Genomic DNA, 22381 nt, shown 5'->3' on the forward strand with positions numbered 1-22381 from the left:
ACACGAACATCCCCGCACTGGTTGAGATTTAGTAATGATTCATGGCCCAGACCCTGACACATTTTAATCAGAGGCAGTTCACTCACTTCCTGCTCCGTCTCTATTATCGCATCAGGATTTATTCCTCTCTCTTTCACAGGGTCCATTAACAATGCTGGCTCCTTCACTAGAGGACTAACCTCTTGCACTCTGAGCTGTTCCATCAACACTTCAGCTTTTTTTGGTAATTTTGCTGCGGTATTCCTGGTTAGTGCGGCCCCTCTCCCTCTGATCTTCTTTGCTGCACAATTCCATAGCAAACAGGATTCCAGGGATGGTAGTCTCTAGTGGCAAACTCATAATCTCAGGCAACTCAGCCTCCACCCAACTTAGGGCCTCCTGCAGGACTCGATGCATTCCACTTGCTACTTCCCATGCTACCGGAAAATCATTTTTTTCTCCCCTGAGAGATTCAGCTTGTCTACACTGACAGCAGCTGCAGGCCAGTCCTCATCGTCCTCTTCCAGGGGTTTCTCAGCCAACTTCCCTTCATTGAATATTATTAGAGTTCTTCCTGAATACCCTGCCGTAGCCTCCATCTCCTTCCCTGCTTCCTTCCACTGCAGGTATTGCTGCAGTTCAGATCCCATAGATGACTCCAGGAAGGTGATCATATCATGGCCGGCTCCACTCCACAAATCCTTCGCTCTGACGCCAAGCCTCATACCTGTCAGGTAGTCCACATGGATCAAAAAATGCAGAGCATCACACTCGTGGCTTGCGATGTCCAGCGCCAATGGTCTGGTAGGCATCCTGCAAAACTGACACTCCAGCCGCCCCACTACACAACCTCATTTAAGGCTCAACGGGAGTTTTCTGGGGAAGTAGTGCTCCATTCTTTCAGCTGCTCTGCAACAATCCTTCCTAAATGCTCTGTTCACCACTCTCCACACTGCACCACACTCTTCAGCACCCAAGGACAATGCCGTAGCCCACATATATATATAATTATGTGGCATAGAAGGATAGGTGCCGCATGATGACTCATTCTCCATGCACAGAGGATACAGCAGTTCTAGAAAGTTTGTCCAGTTAGCCCAGCCTCTGTAATCCTTCTGCTTTCCCTGAAATTATAATGATGACAGACCCTGCAAACATTTTAAGTTTTAGCCTGCCACATACACACCAGAAATCATTAATGCATAAAATAGTCCAGAATCTATTTTTGCACCCAAAGGCCCCATATTGGGCACCAGTTTTGCAACCTGCACCATACTATCTCTCATAGAACTGGCAGAATCTCTCAAGGGCTAGTCTTTATGAGTACCTTCCTCACTGGTCCTTCCATACTCCTTGCTCTCATGTGATCCAAAATAAAACATGGGATCACTCTCATTGAGTCCAACCATCTTGTTTATTTTATAAACTGCTGATGAACCAAGAAATGTTAATTCTGCCTGTTGCAATTTTATCATCCAACATCAGGTGTAATGTTCATTTAATCTGAAATTTCACTAATTCTCAGTGGAGCGCAGGATTTGGTGAGAGAGGTAATAGTGGCAGGGCCGCTTGGCAATAGTGATCGTAATATGATCAGATTTTAATTAATAACTTGAAGGGGGACAGTAAATAAATCCACAGCCCTAGCACAAAACTTTCAAAAGAAAAACTTTGATAAAATGAGAAAAATAGTTTTAAAAAACCCCTGAAAGGTGCAGCTACAAAGGTTAAGAGTGTGCAAATAGACATGGACATTGTTAAAAAAATACAATCTTAGAAGTGCAGTCCAGATGTATTCCACACGTTAAGAAAGTGAAAGGAAGGTCAAACAATTGCTGGCGTGGCTAAAATTGAGGTGAAAGAGGCTATTTTAGCCAATAGATCTTCATTCAAAAATTAGAAGAAGGATCCATCAGAAGAATATAGGATAAAGCATAAACACTGCCAAGTAAAATATAAGGCATTGATAAGATAAGCTAAGAAAGAATTTGAAAAGAAGTTGGCCATAGAGGTAAAAACTCATAATAAATATGTTTTTAAATATATCCAAAGCAGAAAGCCTGTGAGGGAGTCAGTTGGACCATTAGATGATCGAGGGGTTAAAGGGGCACTTAGGGAAGATAAGGCCATCGCAGAAAGACTAAACAAATCTTTTGCTTTGGTGATTACTGAAGAGGATATTGGAGAGATACCCGTCCGGAGACGTTTTTCAAGGGTGACTATTCAGATGAACTGAACCAAATCACGGTGAACCTAGAAGACATGGAGAGCCAGAGTGACAAACTGAAGAGTAGTAAATCACCTGAACTGGATGGTATGCACCCCAAGGTTCTGAAAGAACTAAAAAATGAAATTTCAGATCTATTTCAATTAATTTGTAACCTATCATTAAAATCATCCATTGTACCTGAAGGCTGGAAAGTGGAAAATGTAATCCCAATATTTAAAAAGGGTTTCAGGGTTGATCTGAGAAACTATAGACCAGTGAGCCTGACTTCAGTGCCGGGAAAAATCGTGGAAACTATTATCAAGAATAAAATCACGAAATATTTAGATAGAGATGGTTTAATGGGACACAACCAACATGGATTTACCCAAAGGCCATCTTGCCTCACAAATTTACATTTTTTTTGAACGGGTGAATAAACATGTGGACAAAGGTAAACTGGTAGATGTAGTGTAGTGGATTTTCAGAAGGCTTTGACAAAGTCCCCCATGAGAGGCTTCTAAGAAAACTAAAAAGTCATAGGATAGGAGGCAATGTCCTTTTGTTGATTGCAAACTTGTTAAAAGACAGGAAACAGAGAGTAGGATTAAATGGTCAGTTTTCGAGTAGGATTAAATGGTCAGTTTTCACAGTGGACAAAGGTGGAGTGGAGTGCCTCGGGGATCTGTACTTGGACTGGTGCTTTTTAATATATTTATAAATGAACTGGAAAGGGGTACGACAAGTGAGGTGATACAATTTGTGGATGATACTAAATTATACAGAGTAGTTAAATTTCAAGCAGATTGTGATGACTTGCAGGAGGATCTTGCGAGACTGGAAGATTGGACTTCCAAATGGCAGATGAAATTTAATGTGGACAAGTGCAAGGTGATGCATATAGGGAAAAATAACCCTTGCTGTAGTTACAGAATGTTAGGTTCTATCTTAGGAGTTATCACCAGGAAAGAGATCTAGGCATCATAGTGGATAATACATTGAAATCGTTGGCCAATGTGCTGTGGTAGTCAAAAAAAGCAAACAATGTTATGAATTATTAGGAAGGGAATGGCAAATAAAATGGTGGATGTCATAATGCCTCTGTATCGCTCCATGGTGAGACCGCACCTTGAATACTGTGTACAATTCTGGTAGCCACATCTCCAAAAAGATATAGTTGCAGTGGAGAAAGTGCAAAGGGCTACCAAAATGATAAGGGGCATGGAACAGCTCCCTGTGAGGAAAGGCTAAAGAAGTTAAGGCTGTTCAGTTTGGAGAAGAGACGGCTGAGGAGGATATGATAGAGGTCTATAAAATAATGAAAGGACTTGAACAGGTTAATGTAAATCGGTTATTTACTCTCTCAGATAATAGAAGGATTATGGACACTCCATGAAGTTAGCAAGTAGTTCATTTAAAACAAATCGAAGAAAATTATTTTTCACTCATCACATAGTTCTGGAATTCATTGCCAGAGGATGTGGTCACAGCAGTTAGTGTAACTGGGTTTACAAAAGGTTTGGATAAGTTCTTAGAGGAAAAATCCATAAACTGCTATTAATCAATAAAGAATAGTAGCTTGAGATCTATTTAGTGTTTTGATACTTGCCAGGTACTTGTGACTTGGATTGGCCACTGTTGGAAACAGGATGCTGGGCTTGATGGACTCTTGGTTTGGCCCAATATGGCATATCTTATGTAATGCAACCCCATGGTACTCACAAAAAGACGGTTTGCTCCCATGCCTTAGTAAGAAGAGTTCAATTAAATTTGATGGCACAGTCCTCCCTGGAGTTTACAAATGCTTTATAGGGATCAGGGTCTTCTAAGGATGCATGTTGGAGAAGGAAACTTGCCTTAACCAAAGCTCTCCAAAGAGTGACGCAATTAAAGTTGGAACATGCTTAATAAAGCAATAACAAAGCATCAACAATCCTATAAGGGGCCCTAGAGTACCATTTTAATTAGTAACCATGGGTTACAACTATACTTCATGAGTCAGGTTACTCCTCAATATCTGTCTGCCCTCAATGTTTGTCTATTGACTAGATTGTAAGCTCTGCAGAGAAGGGCCTTCTTGTCTGTACAGTGCTGTGTACACCTTGTAGGACTATAGAAGTGTTAAATAGCAGTAATAATCAGGCCCGGCACAACCAGGTGTGCACACCATGCATTTGCACGGGGTGGCGCACCTGGGGAGGGCAGCAGAAGCAGGAGAGGCCGCAGGGCCGCCAGTGGACCTCAACTCGCTGACGGCCAAAAATGTGAAACGTTCGCAGAGAGACGGACTGCAGGCAGAGCTCAACCCACTGGCAGTCAAAAATGAAGAAAGGTCACGGCAGTTTCCCGTTTTCTCTTTGCGGCTCCCGTCTCTCCCTTTCACAGAAAGGCCAGTGGGGCTGAAGAAAGAGTAGCCCGCAGGCCATGGTGGAACTCATCCCACCACGGCCCGAAGTGAAGAGGAAGGGGACAGAGGGGGCCATTCCACCGTGGCCTGGAGAAAGAAAGGTGTATATGTTTATTTATTTATTTATTTTTAACTTTTATATACCGATGTTCCTGTATAGGATACATATCGCACCGGTTTACATGAAAACTGAACTGTCGCTTTGGGGCGAGTACAAGGAACATGGAACAAGGAACATGGAACATGTAATACCAGATAAAATAATAGTAAAGTCTAACAACAACAATAACAATGCCATCTTTAAAAATGGCGCAGGCCATCCAGTGCTCCTACCATGTGACAGGGGCCGGCCTATGGCACGGATACCCTGTCACATGGTAAGGGCAAAGGGCCATCGGCGCCATTATGATTAGTGGCAGCCGACGGCCCGGGAGCGGGAGATTGCTCCCGGGACCCCCACTGGACCACCAGGTACCTGTAAAATGTTTTTGGGGGGGTCGGGAGGGTGGGGGAAGCAAAGGGATTAGTTTTAAAGGGTCGGGGTGGGTTTTTTGTTTATCGGCTCGGGCGCAGCCGATAAACAAAACCGCAATCGGGCCCGATGAAAAAAACCCCACATGTGAATCGGAACCAGAATCCGAACCGATTCCGGTTGCGATTCACATCTCTAATACTTGGTATTGTATTTAGTGGGGAGAACTATGCCGCCAATATCTGATTTATTTTTCAATTTCAGGTGACTGGGGGGGGGGGGGGGGGTCCTTTCCAGCCTGGGGTAAGGTGAACTTTTGAGGTGGGAGGGCTGTGAATTTGGCCAGGAGGCCCTCAGTTCTGTTTTTGTTTGTTTTTTTTTTTAAAGGATCGCCACTTAACCGGATTTCTTTTGAAATTATCCTATTAAGTGGTGTTTTATCTGGCCACACAAAGCCGGATTACTTTAGGCCTAACTGGTCATATTTAAACGCTGAATGGTTAGGATTATCTGACTACATGTAGCCTGATCACTTTAGGCTAATATATTCAGCAGGGCGTTTATCCCGCTGCATTTACGGAACAAGTCATCTTGCTAACTTTAGCCGGATATCCTGTCCACTAACCAAGTTACTGAATATTGGACTCTATAATTTTCATCTTTTCTAGATTCACCTATAGGGCCTACAATTTGCAAAAGGTCTCCAGCAGGTATTGGTTCTCTTGCAGACCTTCTGGGATAGGGGATAAAATGAGCAGATTGCCTGCAAACAGCAGGCGTTTGATCTCTGAAGGTTAATATAGTTTCAGTCCGGGATTATGAGGATTGCTGGAGTAGTGGGGGAGAGATCATTGATGTAGAGCGGGTGGGGCTCAGGCCACATCTCTCTGACTCCCCCTCACTCCTGCCTGAAGCTGCCTGTCTGCAGGTTGTTCATCTTTTCCTTTCTGTTGATAAATACAGGCATTTAATGATATGAGAGGTTTATCTCATAATTCCAGTTTGTAGTAATTTAAGGTCGAGGCAGGGTACAAGATTGAATCAAAAGCATTTGTAGTCTATAAAACATAGAAGTATTCTCCCAGAGGGAAATCTTTTTACCTGCTTGTTAATCAGTGTTTGTAAGGTAAAGATGTGGTCAGTGGTTCGTTGCCTCAGGAGGTACTCAATCTGACTTTCTGTGTAAGTGTTTGCTGTTCATTAGGTATTGCAAGATTTGTTTGTTGATGGCACTACAGAGCAGTTTCCTAATGTCACAGTCCCCAGTTTCCAGCAGCAGCTTAAAGGCAGATTCTGCAGCAAGTGTCAGAAAATTTTATGGCAATTATATTATGGCACATTTTGCATCAATATGTAGAGGTTTGTGTATTGAATAATGTAAATTTGTATTTTACATAAAAATAAAATTATTTCCTGACATTTCTTGTACACCTGGGGGGCAACATTCAGCTGCTGAGCAGCTTGGCTAGTAAGCCGGATAAACCTATCTGAATATCGGAGTTAGCCGGTTAACTTATGCGTGGTAACTCCACTCCTCCCCGAAATGCCTCCCGCCTGTCCCTGGAACGCCCCCGACTTATGCGCCTAAATTCTAGGGGCAGAACTAGTTATCCAGTTAGAATTTAGGTGCATTGCTGGTTTTGCCATTAGGCGGATAACTTTTCAGTATCGACTTCCTGGTTAATTCATTTAGTTATTTAGTTATTTTTTGGAGGGGGGGGGGGGGGGTGGTTGGAAGAGATGGACCTGATTCACTAAAGCTCTTTTCTCATAGGCCCAGTGATCAGTGCTGGTAAAGGAGGAGAATAGGGATAGGAGAGGGGATCTAAAGGATGGGGAGGAGAAGGACTGAGAAAGGTCTCGGGGAGGAGGGGCAGAGGGGTAGGGCAATGGAGGAGGCACTCTTGGGGGGTAGTGGAGAAGACAGGGAATTGAGGTGTAAAGAGAGGGGGCAGGGCTGATTTTCTGCCAGGGCACACCAGGTCACTGACCCGGAATCGTTTGGAACTGCTTCCTTTCTCCCCCCCCCCCCCCCCCCCACTGCGGCTGGAGTGGACGGTGGAGGCAGGCAGGCTGCCTCTGGCCCCGACCCCATACTTTTCTTTTTAGAAAATCACCACGGGAAGAGAGAAGAAAGGGAATTAGGCATCAGAGGGAAGGAGGATGGCAAGCAGAGCGAGAAAAGAAAGGGGGCATTGAGGGCAGGGGAGGAGAAAGAAAGGGGATCCCGCATCAGAGAGGAGGCAATCCAAGATCAGGAGAGGAAGGGAGTGAAGATCCACTCTAATACCTCGTGTCCTCATGTTGATCCCCCCTTTTTTTTTTTTTTGCTCACTACACGCCCACTTCTGATCCTCTCACATCCTTTCCGACTCCACTCACTCCCCACACTCGCTCTGATGCCCTCACTCACATCCCAGGAACGGATTTAAGGTTTTGCCAACTCTAGGCTCTTCGTGCCCCCCCCAATAAGGTCAAAGAACAGGAAGCAGATGGTCTAAGGTACAGCCCCGCAGCTTCCTGCATCATCCCAGGGGGTAGCTTCTGTGGCAAAAATTAAAACAAACAAAAAAAAATCTCTGGAGAACAGCGGCAAACATTTCATGGTTTCTATTACATTATAAAAATACATTATTTCCCAGCCTTGCTTGTGTCTGTGCAATTTACTTTTTTTTTTTTAGTGGGTGAGGAAAAGAGATCAGAAGCGTCAGTAGAAAGAGGAGTTCCCTGTACGTACCAGGATCAGTCAAGACCGTGGGTTGTCTCCCCCTTCCAGCAGATGGAGACAGAGCAAAAACTGAGAAGGCGGTCCCTTCTTATTAGCTGGTGCGCCCTCTACATTCCCGCAGTATTCCTCTGACTCCAGCAGATGCGGATTGCGCCTACGGTTCTCCCTCTAACTTTAGAAAGGATAATTCCTTTACAGTGCTTTCTATAGCCTTTCTCCTTATTCTTACTTGGATGGATCTTTAAAAAAAAAAAAAAGGTTGAAGAATTTTACAGACTCTGGTTCAGTTAGCCCAGGCTGAACTTCCTGTCAGGGACATTCCTGTCAAACTGTCTCTTTATTATTTTTTTCTGTATTATTGGGGTAAGTTGTAATTTTCTTTTTCAGCTCTGCCCTTCTTGCAGCCCAGGGTGTAAGCTGGCGTTCCAGTCTCTCTCCCCCCATACTTGCGACCCGCTGCCCTGAGTTGTCGTTTTCCTCAGCAGCAGCTTGATAATCAGGGATGCGACATCCCTCTGATTAAATAAATAAATACTAACTTCAGTCAGGTTCGCTCCTGCACGGTGGGGTCGCGAAGGTTAGAAGCAGCGTTCATTTATTACTGCTCCGCTGCCGGTAGCCTCCGGAGGTTTATTTTTTCGTCTTTTACTTACCTCCATGCCGCGCTCAGCGCGATGCGCCGGGTGTGGAGAGTCGGGTTCCCGGCTCTCACAGGACAGATTTTGTGCCGGGTGCCTCCCCGGCGGGGAGGGCACCTCGAGGCAGGAGGGAAGCTGCAATTCGCGTGCGAAGGCGCGCCAGGTTGTGGAGGGGTAGGCCCCGTTCCCTTCCGATGCGGGAACGGCAGCCATTTTGTTTTCTCAGAGTCCTGCTTCCACGCAGGACTCTGAGAGGCCCCCCTGCCTCTGATTCTTACCCCTTCTGCCCTGCCGGTTGCAGACCCACCGCGGGGGACCCTCCTCCTCCTCCCCCTCCTCCTGGGCCTTTTTCAACTGAATTTATATTGTTAATGCATAATGCCTATCTGGCTCGGCCGAGCCAGCAACAACAGCAGCAGCAGCCAGATCCTGCTCTCGTCCCTCCCCCACCGAAGGTACCCCGGTTAGATGATCCCTGGGTGCAATGGGGATCCCCCAGGGATTGGGATTTCCTCTAGGTGGGACTTTGCCAGATGCTGCCCCCGGCTCTCCAGTTAGGGTGGTTTCCCAGCCTATCCCTCCTGACCCTCAGCCTCAGGATCCCTTATGTGACTCCGACCTGGATGACCCTACTCCCCTGTCTCAGGTGGAAGGGGACGATCCCCGGGTCCTACGACTTTTTCAGCGGGACGAGCTGGAACCCCTCATTGCGCATGTCCTGGAGGAATTGGATATCGAGCCCCCCCAGGAGTCTCCAGGGCCCAGTACTACATCTAAGAAGGGAGATCCTGTTCTCGCGGGTCTCCGCCTGCCAGTGAAGACGTTCCCTTTCCATCCCATGCTCCTCCAATTATTGTCCGGAGAGTGGAAGACCCCTGAAGTGGCTCTGAGGGTAGGCAGGACCATGGACAAGCTGTACCCACTTCCGGAGGAGTACTTGGACCTCCTCAAGGTACCTAAGGTGGATGCCTCGGTGACGGTGGTCACGAAGAGGACCACCATTCCGGTTACAGGAGGGCCCGCCCTGCGCGACTTGCAAGACCGCAAACTCGAAGACTATTTAAAAAGGGTCTTCGAAGTATCCGCTTTGGGAGTTAAGGTGGCGGTGTGTAGATTCCTAATGCAAAGAGCAGGGCTCCGGTGGGTTCAGCAACTGCTTAATACCCAGGATCTTCCCCTGGAGGAAGCGCAGCAGGCAGAGAGGCTGGAGGCGGTCATTGCATATGGAGCGGACGCCTTATATGATCTGCTCCGGGTGCTGGCTCGGTCCATGGTGTCAGTGGTCTCGGCAAGGCGCCTCCTCTGGCTTTGAAACTGGTCGGCAGATTCTTCCTCCAAAGCTCAGCTGGGCTCTCTTCCCTTCAAAGGCAAGTTACTGTTTGGAGACAAGTTGGACCAGCTTATTAAATCATTGGGAGAAAATAAGGTACACAAGTTGCCGGAGGATCGTCCTCACACTCCGAGAGTCTTCAACTCCACGCGAAGCCGTTTTCGAGGACAACGGCATTTCCGACAGTCTCGACCACTTTCTCACAAGCCACTTTCGTCAAGATCGCAGTCCTGGTCACATTCCTTTCGAGGCCGACGGCCCGCTCGAGATACCCTTGCTCAAGGGGCATCGGCTAAATCCTCCCAATGAAGTGTTGCCGGTCCACTCTTCGGCTCCCAGGATAGGAGGACGCCTGTCCCTTTTTTACGAGGAGTGGGCCAGAATCACCTCAGCCCTCTGGGTCTTAAATATTCTACATCACGGTTACACTTTAGAATTTGCTCGAGCCCTTCGCAACAGATTTGTCTTCTCCCCATGCGGACTGTCCAGGAAGTAGGATGCCATTCGCCAGACCCTCGAGCGCCTCCTGGCTCTAGGGGCAATTCTGCCGGTGCCCATCGAGGAGCAGGAGCTCGGCCACTATTCCATCTACTTCGTGGTGCTCAAAAAGGAAGGCTCCTTCCGTCCAATCCTCGACCTCAAGATGATCAACAAGGCCCTCCGGATTCTTCACTTCAGGATGGAGACCCTCCACTCTGTCATAGCTGCGGTGCGCCGAGGAGAGTTCCTCGCCTCCTTGGATTTGACGGAAGCTTATCTTCACATTCCAATCCGAAAGGAGTATCAGCGTAGAGATGTGAATCGGAACCGGAATCAGTTCCGATTCCGGGTTCGGGGACAATCATGAATTTTCGTGGGGTCCGATCGTTTTTTTTTTATTGGCTGCGCCCGAGCCGATAAACAAAAAACCCACCCCGACCCTTTAAAACACATTCTTTAGCTTCCCCCACCCTTCCGACCCCCCCAAAACTTTTTTAAAGTACCTGGTGGTCCAGTGGGGGTCCCGGGAGCGATCTCCCGCTCTCGGGCCATTGGCTGCCATTAATCAAAATGGCGCCGATGGCCCTTTGCCCTTACCATTTGACAGGGTATCCGTGCCATTGGCTGGCCTCTGTCACATGGTAGGAGTACTGGATGGCTCTTTCAATTGCTAGGCTGGGTGGTCAACTTTGCCAAGAGCCGGCTGACCCCGTCGCAGTCTCTGGATTTTTTGGGGGCCCATTTCGATACCAAAGTAAGCAAGGTCTCACTTTGTGCGGAACGCACTCACTCTCTTCTGGCACAGGTACAGCGTTTTCACTCACTTCCCATGGCTTGGGACTACTTGCTGGTTCTGGGAACCATGGCCTCCACTATAGATGTGGTTCCGTGGGCTTTGGCTCATATGAGACCATTGCAAAGAGCATTGCTTTCCCGGTGGAAGCCAATATCCTGAGAATTTCAGATGCCCCTGCCACTTCCACCCTTAGTCAGGACCAGCCTATCCTGGTGGCTCCTTCTGGATCACTTACTACAGGGTGTGGAATTGGGCATCCCTCAGTGGGTGGTCATCACCACGGATGCCAGCCTCTCCAGTTGGGGAGGATGTGTGGAAGGCAGTCAGCCCAGGGTCAATGGACACCGGAGCAAGCGGCTTGGCCTATCAACCGTCTGGAGACAAGATCAGTCCGCCTGGCGCTGAAGCGTTTTCTGCCCCTGGTTCAAGGCCGTGCAGTTCGAATACTCTCGGACAACGCAACGACGGTAGCCTATATCAACCGGCAAGGGGGAACCAGGAGTCTCATGTGTCGCTGGAGATAGACAAGCTCCTGCCGTGGGCGGAACTCCATCTCTCCCGCTTGGCAGCCTCGCACATTGCGGGAGTGGACAATGTTCAAGCGGACTTCTTGAGTCGCCAGCATATCGATCCGGGGGAATGGGAACTGTCCAAGGAGGCAGTATCGCTGCTCTTCCGGAGGTGGGGGTGTCCCCATCTAGATCTGATGGCCACTCAGAGAAATACGAAAACAGGAACACGGTGCAGAAGGCTTAGATGCCCTAGTACTACTGTGGCCACAGCACATTCTTCTCTACGCGTTTCCGCCCTGGCTCCTTATGGGAAAGGTGCTTCGGAGAATCGAGATTCACCAGGGGCCCGTCATCCTGGTGGCTCCGGAGTGGCCACGCCGTCCATGGTTTGCAGACCTCATCAACCTAGCGGAGGACAGTTTTCTGCGGCTGAGTCATCTACTGAACCTCCTACAGCAGGGTTCAATATTTTTCGATCAGGTAGAATGCTTTTGTCTTGCGGCCTGGCTTTTGAGAGGCACAGGCTGAGAAAGCATGAGTATGATGAAGCGGTTATTTCTACTCTTCTGAAGGCTCAGAAAACTTCCACCTCGGTAGCCTATGTCCGGGTCTGGAAGGTTTTTGAATCCTGGTATGTGTCCACGCATATCTCGCCCCACCAGGCGTCTATAGCCCAGATACTGGATTTTTTACGAGGTCTCGACATGGGATTAGCTTTCAATTCCTTGAGACTCCAAGTGGCAGCTCTTGGAGCCCTCTTGAGTCACTTGGATGGTGCTTTGCTTTCTTCGCACCCCGATATTGTCCAGTTTCTCAAAGGAGTGAAACATATCAAGCCTCCGATTCACAATTTATGCCCTTCGTGGAACTTAAACTTGGTGCTTCGGACTCTGGGGGGTCTGCCTTTCGAGCCTTTTCGAGGAGCCATGCTCAAGGATCTCACTTTGAAGATGGTGTTCCTGGTGTCCATTTGCTCTGCATGCCAGATTTCGGAGCTCCAAGCTTTGTCATACAGGGAGCCTCATCTCCGTATCACAGACTCGGGAGTATCCTTAACCACAATACCATCATTTTTGCCGAAGGTGGTTTCCTCCTTTCATTTAAATCAGTCGGTGGAACTCCCATCTTTCTCTGACGAGGATCCCAGGGGAACTGCAGTGCCTTGATATCAAGCACGTGTTCATGCGCTACTTGGAAGTTACTAATGATTTTTGTCTGTCGGACCACCTCTTTGTCCTTTGGAGTGGTCCCAAGAAAGGTCATAAGGCTTCGAAGACCTTTATTGCTCGCTGGCTGAAGGAGGCAATCTCGGTCGCCTACATTAGCACTGGTCAACAGCCTCCAGTGGGCATTAAGGCTCATTCTCTCCGAGCTCAAGCAGCGTCCTGGGCTGAATCCCAGGTGGTCTCGCAGCAGGAAATTTGCAGAGCGGCTACCTGGAAGTCTCTGCACACATTTACTCATCACTATTGGTTGAACCTCCAGCCTCCAGTTTTGGGGTCTTTTTGGGCTCAGGTCATTCGAGCTGGGTTTTCCGGGACCCACCCTACTTAGGGAAGCTTTGGTACATCCCACGGTCTGGACTGATCCTGGTACGTACAGGGAAAAGAAAATTATATCTTACCTGCTAATTTTCGTTCCTGTAGTACCATGGATCAGTCCAGACACCCGCCCTTTGAATTTTGGGGGTTTTTGAGACTACTTCTCAGCTCGATTCCCTTTTTCCTTTCTCATACAAGATATGTACCTGACTAAGAGTTCATTTGCAAGTTTTTTGGCTTACTTGGTTTTTCAGGTTTCTAGTTGTTGGGTTGGTTTCTTCCATCCACAGTTCAAATGCTTTGATAGATCCATCCAAGGTGTTTTCTCTTTTTGCTTGGATATCCTTAATACTGAGGGAATGTAGAGGGTGCACTAGCTAATAAGGGTCTGCCTTCTCAGTTTTTGCTCTGACTCCATCTGCTGGAAGGGGAAGACAACCCACGGTCTGGACTGATCCATGGTACTACAGGAACGAACTTTAGCAGGTAAGATATAATTTTCTTATCCCAGTGATGGGGAGAGGACCAGGGATGGGGTGAGGAAGAGAGGATTACCAGAAATGGAGGTGAGGAAAAGGGGAGGAGAGGAGTGTAAGAAGGAAAGAGAACTGGGGCTATGGGTAGGAGAGAGAGAGGGAGGGAGAGAGAGGACTGTGGATGGGAGGATCAGGAATCTGGGATGGAAGTAGAGAAGGGAGAGTGAGAGGGAGGGAGGGAGGTTCTAGGATTGAGGAAAGGAAGGGATTGGGGGTGGGTTTCAGAATCTGGGGAGAATAAGGAAGGGAAGTTCCAGGATATGGGAGGGGTCCCTACCCTGCTGTGCTCCTGCTCCCCACCTCAGCTCTGGCACAGACACACACGAGCATCAGCGCCTGCATTAGAAGGGATTGGATATTTTCATTGCCGGTAGTTTAACTGTCAAATTCCTTGGTGGAAACCTGGTGAGGCTCTTTGAATATTGCTTTCTTGCAGGGCTTCGTTAACACAGGGAACCAAACTCCTCTTCAAACTTGAGCTGGGCAATCGCTCGACCTCTGCTGCGGCCGTGGCAGACTTTCCCCAGGACTAACACCACTAACGGAAGCAGCACAGCTCTGAAAAACTGACAGGCCCCTTCTTCTCCCCCCTCCCTCCACAAATCACCCCCACAGCCCCCACCATCGCAGTCCTGCAGGATCCGAGAAAATCTCAGCTGACTTGTTCTCACCTTCACATCTTCCACCCCCTTTCTCTTTCCAGCCTGGGTTTTATCTTTTACTTTTTTTTTTTTTTTAACACCGTAAGCTGAAAGGGGGGGGGAAATGGACCATTTACACCCGCAGCGCCCATAAAGTGAAAGATGAAAGGTAAGTGAGAGCGGCAGTGAGAGCAGAAGGAAGCGTGGGGCTTAAGGGGAAAGACAGAGGCGGTAATTGGATCGAGCGCCACAGTGTGAAATTGTACCTCCTATTCCAGAGCTGCAAAAACAAAAAAAAAAAAAAAAAAAGAAATGCATCCTCTCAAGCCTTTATAAATAATAAATACGCTTCCAAGGTGTTTCTTCATAATGAGGCTTGTGCTGTTTTATTCTCCCCCCGTTTGTTTTTGACAGATGATAAACACAGACTGTTTCCAGGAGCAAGACTTTTTAAGATGGATGACTAGATGAGAAGTTGTAACAGGCTGACAAAGCTTTGACTAGGTTCACACAGCTTTCTGCCAGCTGCACCTTACTGCTGCCCTGTAGCACCCGCCCCCGGCTAATCCAGTACTGAGCTCCCCCCCTCCCCAGTGCTGCTAATGCTTCTTACTCCTGCCCCGCAGCACCCCCTGTTATTCCAGTACCGAGACACAAGGAGCGCTGCCAGTGCACCTCATTCCTGCCCCGCAGCATGCTGTACAATATTGGGATCCCGTGCTTCAATTCTCTAACCAAAAAAAGCTGGAAGCGCGGATTCTGCAGGAGCTGCTCTTAGGCGGCGAGAAATAGAAACGTAGATCATAAGGCCCATCCAGTCTGCCTATCCACATCTCCTACTCAGCTTTATAATCCCTTCCTCAGAGATACTCTGTGCTTACGCCGTGTTTTCTTGAATTCTGATACAGTCCTTCTCTCCAGCACCGCCACTGGGAGGCTGTTCTGTGCATCTTGACCCTTTCTGTAAAGAAATATTTCCTAAGGTCACTCCTGAGTTTACCCCCTTTCACTCTCATGGCATGACTCCTTGTTCCAGAGCCTCCTTTCTGTGGAAATGCCTCCTGTGCATTTTATTCCTTGAGGGGGTATACAGTATCTCCTCTCCCCCCTCCTTTCCTCCATGTTGTGCATGTTTAGATCTTTAAGTCTGCTTCCATATGCTTTATGAGGAAGGCCATTGGCCATTTTGGTAGCTGCCCCCTGGGCTGATTGTGTTTGGTTTATATCCTTTTGAAGGTGCGATCTCCAGAACTGTTCACAGTATTCCATGAGAGGCCTCGCCAGGGACCTGTACAGAAGCAATATTGTCTGCTTTTTTCTGCTGGCTATTCATCTCCTTATGTATCCAAGCATCCTTCCGGCCTTGACTACATGTTTGGCCACCTTAAGATCATCAGGTATGCTTGCCCCCGGATCCCGCTCTTGTTATGTGCACAGAACTTCACCCCCCATACTGTATTGCTCCCTTAGGGTTTTGTAACCCACATGCAGAACCCTGCTGCTGCTGCTTTTTTTTTTTTTTTAAATTTAATCTTTATTAAATTTTAAATCATATTAATGCTACAGACAAAAGAAAATCTACTAACTATCCTAATCACAAAACTCATATGAAGCACACAGCAATTACTGATCAAAGGGGGAGAGCTTACAATAAGAAAAAGGAAAAAGGAAACAACTTGAGTGAAACATCAGAACACAGACCTGCTCCACCTACTCAGGTGCTCAGTGCTGCCATCGTAACTTATCTACTAAAAAACGTTTCAAGATGCGTCGGATCCACAAACATATTGGCTTGATATCCCGCAACACATTCACAGGGAAATGTTAACCATAAAAGGAAGTCCCAATATATAGCGCGGTTTCAGCTGAAGAAAACCTTTTCCTCCTTAACTGAACCTCTCTGGATACGGAAGGGGAGACTTGTATTCTTTGCCCACAAATCTAACTTTCCTTATATTTAAAATATTGATGGGGGAAACACCCGCCCCCCCCACATCTCTGTCAGCATCTAGAACAAAGGTAACAACAAAAGTAAATCTAGTTGAAATATTGTCATTTGAAGATTGAAGAAAGAGAGATAAATCTGGACTAGAGAAGGGAGCCAACATATCAGTAGTTCCCTCCTCTAAGCCCATGATCCTCTTCTTATCAGGGAGGTAAAAAAAACTGATGCTTGTTGAACTGGTTAATGCTCGCTTCAAGGGCATCCACTCTACAGCCCTTTCCAGGATTGTGAGCCCTTTGGCTGTGGTGGCGATTGATGCAGCCTGGCAGGCGAACCAGCTAGGCCCACACCGACAGCCGGCACACACGTTCAAGCTGGGACTGGAACTAGGCTTCACCTTTAGAAGGTTGAGTCCTTGGCTTTTGAGGCCAGCAGGGCTTAGGCCAGGAACCAACAAGACAGCGGTCAAGCAGCATCTGGACACAGCAGAGTTCAAGGTAGACAAAGTCCATATCCGAGCGGTGGGGGTCAAGGCTCAAGAGATCAGTCAGAGAGGAGGACAGGAAGTGAGAGCTAAGGAGAGAGCAGGGGTAAGGCAGGAGCAGAATGAGGACTGAAACAAGGCAGGGGCAGGATTGGAGCAAGGTGAGAACAGGTGCCGGAATGGAATGAGACAAGGCTGGCGCAGGGCAGGAACGAGACACAGTTGGAATGAGGCAAGACTGGAGTAGAAGAAGCAACACGCTCTGCAGACAAGGCACGGTAGGGGACCTGCTGCTGAGGTGGCATCTGAGCAATCATCTAGACTTTAAATGGCCCAGTGGACCTGATGTCATCCAGATGTGCTGTGAGGAGATGCCCGCCGGAGGACCTACTTAGACACAGTGTGCACACGTGGTAGTGGTGGCAGCCATGCTGCATAGGAGGATCACTGGCATCTCGGGGGTGAGTGAGGCCAACCATGAAGCCACCCCATAGTCGACGAAACATTACACATCCAAATCACATAATTTAGATGTAGCACCACTAGAATACTTGCGCAGATGATTTACAGTATTGGACAGTGAAGATTCTATACATGAGATTACCTTCCATATATCCCAGAGATATTACTGACAGAAAGTGTAGTGGGTATTAGTTCATCACCACTGGGGCTGGTGTCTGAGAGTGGAGGCATAGGTGGAGGGGGGGGGGGGGGGCACACTTCCGAACTAAGGGAAGTTTCAGCTAATTCAGTACTCAAATGTACCTGCAGTGTTGAATTAGCACGACTGACATGCATGTCCATAGGTCCTCGCAGTGGAGTTGAGATTGATAGAATGGATACGGTTTTCACCTTTTTCTTCTTTCCCATCCTCCAAATTAAAAAAAACTGGCAGAAAGGGTGCGCCTCTTTGGTGTGCCAGCAGCAGCGCGCTGCCATGCTCCACTTTTTAAGACCCTCGGTTTGTAGATGTCATCAGCGTCAGGGTGCCTTGATGGTGGCCTGCAGCGTCTCAGCTTCAGGAAACCTCTGAGGTCCTGGACAGGGGGTGAAAGAGATGACCCTGACTCTGAACTTTTAGCATTAAGTTCTGGCTGTCAAACCCTTGACCATTCCTCAAGCTTGACTGGATCCCTCTTTATGTTTTGTACCCCTTCCAAAGTGCCTACCCCATTGCAGATTTTGATATCATCCACAAAATGGCAATCCTTTTCCATTAGTCCTGCCGCATTATTGCTTAAGAATATGGTGAGGAGAACCAGACCAGACCTTGCGGCACAGCACTGGTAAGCCCCCTTTCCTCGGAGTGAACTCTGTTTACCACTACCCTTTGTCGCCTCCTACTTAACCAGTTTCTAACCCAGTCAGTCATACCAAGGGCGCTCAATTTAATTATAATTCGCCTATGTGGAACCATATTAAAGGCCTTATTGAAATGCAAATACACTAATTTAACACTCTTCCTTGATTCAACTTTCTGGTCATTCCATCAAAGAAATTGATCAGATTCATCTGACCTTTGGTAGAACCATGCTGTCTTAGATCATTGTAATCCATTGAATTCTAGAAACTGCACTATCCTCTGCTTTAGCAATGATTCCATTCATTTACTCACAACGGAACTCAGACTAAGCAGTCTGCAGTTGTCAGACTCATCCTTACTTCTACTTTTGGGAAAAGGAACCACATCTGCCTACCTCCAGTCCTCCAGAACTACTCCAGACTCTACAGAAGCATTGAAAAGATCAGCCAGCAGAGCTGCCCTTCATACTCTCGGATGTATCCCAACCAGCCCCCACCGCTTTATTTACTCTCATGTTTGCTCAAGAACACATCCTTCTGAAAATTATTCGAGGTCTACCTCCTTTCCATTCCTATTTGTGGCAGTTTTCTCTGGTCCTGCTCCAAGCCCTTCCTCAGTGAATAATGAACGCCAGTATCTGTGTATTTGTGTAATTCTGCTTTCCCCTCTGCAGCTTTTACGTATTCTTCCCCTTCACCTCTGAATCGTACAGTCCCATTCTTGCATTTCTTCCGGTCACTAGCATAGTTACTGTGTTTGCTATTTTTTCTTCCATTTCCACCTTTGCTCTCCTGACTACTTTCCCAGCTTCTCTTAGCTTTTCTAGATGTTGGTATCTGTCTTCCTCTTTTTCAATCACTTCTGGCTTATGAATGCTATCTTTTTTTTTTCTCTTTCCTTTTCAGCCACTTCTTTAGAAAACCACAGTGGCCTCTTTTTCCTCTTTCCTTTATGTACCTTCCTAACAAAAATTGTTGCCTTTACAAGATCACCTTTTAGCTTTGCCCACTGCTCTTCTACTTCCCCTAACTTGGCCCATCCAGTTAAGGACTCCTCCTTAAGACACTCCCCTTATCTCAACAAAGTTAGTTTTCCTATACTCTAGAATGAACCGTCAGCGCCTGCACTCTAATACTCAATGCTGCTACCTGGTGATCACTGGATCCCAGGGGATCCTCCACTGCAACCCCTTTTGTGAGCACTCAGTCCAGTATTGCCCCTTTTCGTGTGGGTTCTGTTACCAGTTGCAAGAACAGTTCTTCCTACAGATAAACCAGAATCTTCCACCTGCTTCTAGAAAACACCACAACCAGGATGTCCCAATCAACATCCAGCAGGTTGGAATCCCCTAGTAATAGCACCTCCTCTTTCATAGCAATTTTGTGAATATTCTCCGTTAAATCTGTATCTGTTTCTTCTGCCTGTGGAGGGCTGCATTTCACACCAATGTAAATGGATTAACCCACAGTCCCTCCTCCTTACCTTGGAAGGCCTGAGGTTCTGTTGCTTTAATACTATTTTTTTTTTATATATCTAGTGCCACTCCTCCTCCCTTTCTTCCTACCCTGTCCTTCCTAAACAGATGATAGATTATATCCCAATCACAGTTCTTTGTGTGGCACATCTCTGCGACTTTCATTTCATCCATGTCAGCTTCTTCCATGACTGCCTCTAGAACTGGGCATGTTATTTCCTATACTCTGGGCGTTTGTGTACATAGCTTTCCAGATATTGTTTAGTTGGTTGTTTTTTTTCTCTTGTGTCTCTATAAGCGTTTAAAGATTTATTTTCCTGAATAAATCTCTTTGCTGTGAGTCAGGAGGTGAAGATGCAGTTTCCCTTGTCTGCCACTTAGTGGAGATATGTCATTGAAAGGGAATTGTATGGGGCTTACCACTGTTCCACTGTGCAGGGGCATTTTCAAGCTTGCTGGAGTGGGGCAGATGGTTTAGAATATTTTATAATAGCAAAAAAAAAAAAAAAAAAAAGAAGAGGTTAGTGACCACAGTAAGCAGGAAAAGAACAAAAGAGTGGCAACCCTGCAAAGACAAACATGAAAAAGGAAGCCAGTGATGGAAAATGTCAAATCCTTCCACTGGGGAAAGTCGGCCTGCAGCCCACCTCTCACCTTCTCTCCACGACTAAACTAGAATAACTGCAGGCAGACGTGCGAAGCAGGGACAGAGCCCGCAAAGCACAGCCAGAGAGGTGGCGGCAGCCCCTGAAAACCTGAGGAACTCCTTTGAGATTTGCCCCTTGGCGAGACTGCTTGGTCCACTCTTACGGGGTCGCGCGGCCTTTCACGTCTGCTTCTGATGTTGCATGCTCATATCCCCTGATGCAGGCGTTGCCGGACCATGACCAGGTCAGGATTCTTTTATTTGGGTTTCTATTCTTAATGTCTGAGTGTTATTCGTTTAAGTTTATAGAATTGTATTAGAATTTACTTTACCTTATCACATGTAACATTGTTTCCTATTGAATTTTGTGGACATTTATTCTGTTTTATTTTATTGATATCCTTTTCTCTTACAGCGGTATTTATTATTTAATACTTCTTTTTCATATTTGTCTTTTTAGATTATTCACAGCCTCTTTCCTTACAGATCTTCCGCTTTCACACTTTAAACGTAAATTCAGATTTAAATAATGGGACCATCATAACAGGGTTCAATAGGCCATTTTGTATTCAAAACTTTCATCCGCCTGAATTTTAATCGTAGATCCTGCTCAATATTTTACCATTGTTTTTAAATGCATTTAAAATGACACTTCTCTTATAGTCTTGTCACTTCCCTGAAGTCCCTGACACAGGACTGAGTTTCAAATAATTTTTCATCCGGGGCAACCAATAATGCTCTTGTCGCTTGCAATGCATTAGGGAGTCATAACAATATAAATTGTAGATATTTACAGTAGCGAGCGCAAAGATATTAATAGCAGGGCAACAAAAACATGAGGCAAAAACAATCGACTTTTCCCTTAAAAATTAGATGATGTAACGTTTAGCGTTTTTTTTTGGGTTTTTTTTGCGTTCTCCCTAGCACTGTCACGTCTTGGTGTCTTTCTGGAAGTGGACGTGAGCAGTGCTTTCTCTGAATCAGATTGTGTATCAAACTGATGAGGTGATACAAAAACCTGATCTTTAATGTCCATGCTATTGATGGACACATTGTAATATGCACCAACCAAATAACATTAAGAATAACATCTACAGCTATAGTACAATGTTACTCGGGAAAAAAAAGGCTCAGTCCCATTCAAAAATTGAGTTGACTTAAATTATAGTGCTCCATTCTGTTTTGGTATTTAACTCTTGTGGGTTTGGAGGAGCAGGGACTGTGTGTCTATTATGGGAGTGGATCTCTCTCATCTCTGGCTTCCTCTAGGTAACAACCCCACAGTTCAAAAAGTGAGAAAGTTTCCATGGCAATCACTGGGAAAAAAAACAGGCCAGAAGTTAAAAAAAAAACAAACCAGGAATAAACTTAAACAGATACAAGATCACATGTCACAGTGAAGACCAAGGCAACACCTCCGAGTATTGGGGCAGCACTTTTGGGAACCAGACCATTGCATCTGTGATCTTGCGATCAGGATAATTAAAAGAAAATTCAGAACCATCCAGGAATGTAAAGCTTTTGAAGCTAAAATGATCAGACACTACAGAACTGGCAAGAAAGGACTTAACAAAGACCCAGGCCTTCTAACTCACTAGGGAGCTGATGTAATAAACATGTGCACTAAATTTTCTTTTCTAATGTGCTGAACAATGTGTTAACTCTCCATGCAGTAAGCTAATGGTATGTTAATGCATCAGGAGTTTAAGAAAAAAACACACCAACCCAAAAATGTGAGTACGTGTGAGCAAAAAATGTGTGCTCAGCCCTGGGCCAATGCAAGGATCTGTAGCATCCCAGGCAGACCAATTTAACACCGCCCCCCACCCTGAGATGGTAGATATAGAGAGCTATGGTCACCTTCTTACAGTGCTCTCTCTCCCTCTCATTCCCTCCTCCCTGTGATTGCTGTTGCCCCTGCTTTCACATTTTTTGAAAATGGCACCCTTGTGTGCCCGGCGGCACCCCATTCATTAGTCCTGCCTAGTGGTTGCACTGGCCCTGGCTCAGCCTAGAGTTCTACATTATTGGCTCCAGTCTGAGCAGTATATATAACAGTGAAAAGGTGCAGTGAATAGGCGTAAAGTGACCTCAGTGGGTGGGTTGTTAGGTGCATGGGCAGGGGGTAAGTGGATGGGTGACAGTGGGCTGGGATACATAGTTGGGTGGGTAGTATTAGTGGATGGGTGGATGAGGGTAGACGGGTAGGTGGGAGGGTGATCCCTGAGGCAAAATCCCAAACTTTTCTGGGTTCAGGCCACGT

This window comes from Rhinatrema bivittatum, chromosome 1 (genome assembly GCF_901001135.1).
Source record: "Rhinatrema bivittatum chromosome 1, aRhiBiv1.1, whole genome shotgun sequence".
Taxonomy (NCBI): Eukaryota; Metazoa; Chordata; class Amphibia; order Gymnophiona; family Rhinatrematidae; genus Rhinatrema; species Rhinatrema bivittatum.